The sequence below is a fragment of the Pteropus vampyrus genome, unplaced genomic scaffold (assembly GCF_000151845.1).
Source record: "Pteropus vampyrus isolate Shadow unplaced genomic scaffold, Pvam_2.0 Scaffold427, whole genome shotgun sequence".
Taxonomy (NCBI): Eukaryota; Metazoa; Chordata; class Mammalia; order Chiroptera; family Pteropodidae; genus Pteropus; species Pteropus vampyrus.
In genome coordinates this window covers 178476-178995 of record NW_011889208.1, presented here as the reverse complement: position 1 = coordinate 178995, position 520 = coordinate 178476, and positions in this window count along the sequence as shown.

The window sequence follows — 520 nt, the reverse complement described above, 5'->3', positions numbered from 1 at the left end:
CTGACCAGACCAACCCCTTCGGCATCTCCTTCGCGCCCGGAGGTGCCCTCCGTGCGGCCGCGCCGCAGATGCAGACCCTCGCTCAGCCTCACGCTGCTCCGCGTGCCGACGGGAGACACGTGACCCCTGGGCCAGAGATGAGGACGAACGGACTGCCACTCGGGCGGTGGCAGTAGCAAGGATGTTAGCATTTTTGTGATAGTTTCTCGAGCCCCAGTCCCTCAAGATTGCACCAACAGAGTCAGGTGACACCAGCGTGCACAGCGGGTGGCTTCACAGGAGAGGAACCCTGGTCTCAAAAACCCGAATTATTAACGGTGTGCAGTAAGTACACCTGCCCTTTGCTCCAGAGACAGAGACAGAGAGAGAGAGCGAGAGAGACCACCTGTCTCCAGGGCTGCTCACCTTGAAGAGGTGGCCCAGGCACGGGACAGTCACAAGATGTTCAGACACATGAGACCAGAGGAGAATTCGCTGAGTAAAAGCCACCCCCTCATCTCCACACCCTCACGACCCGCCA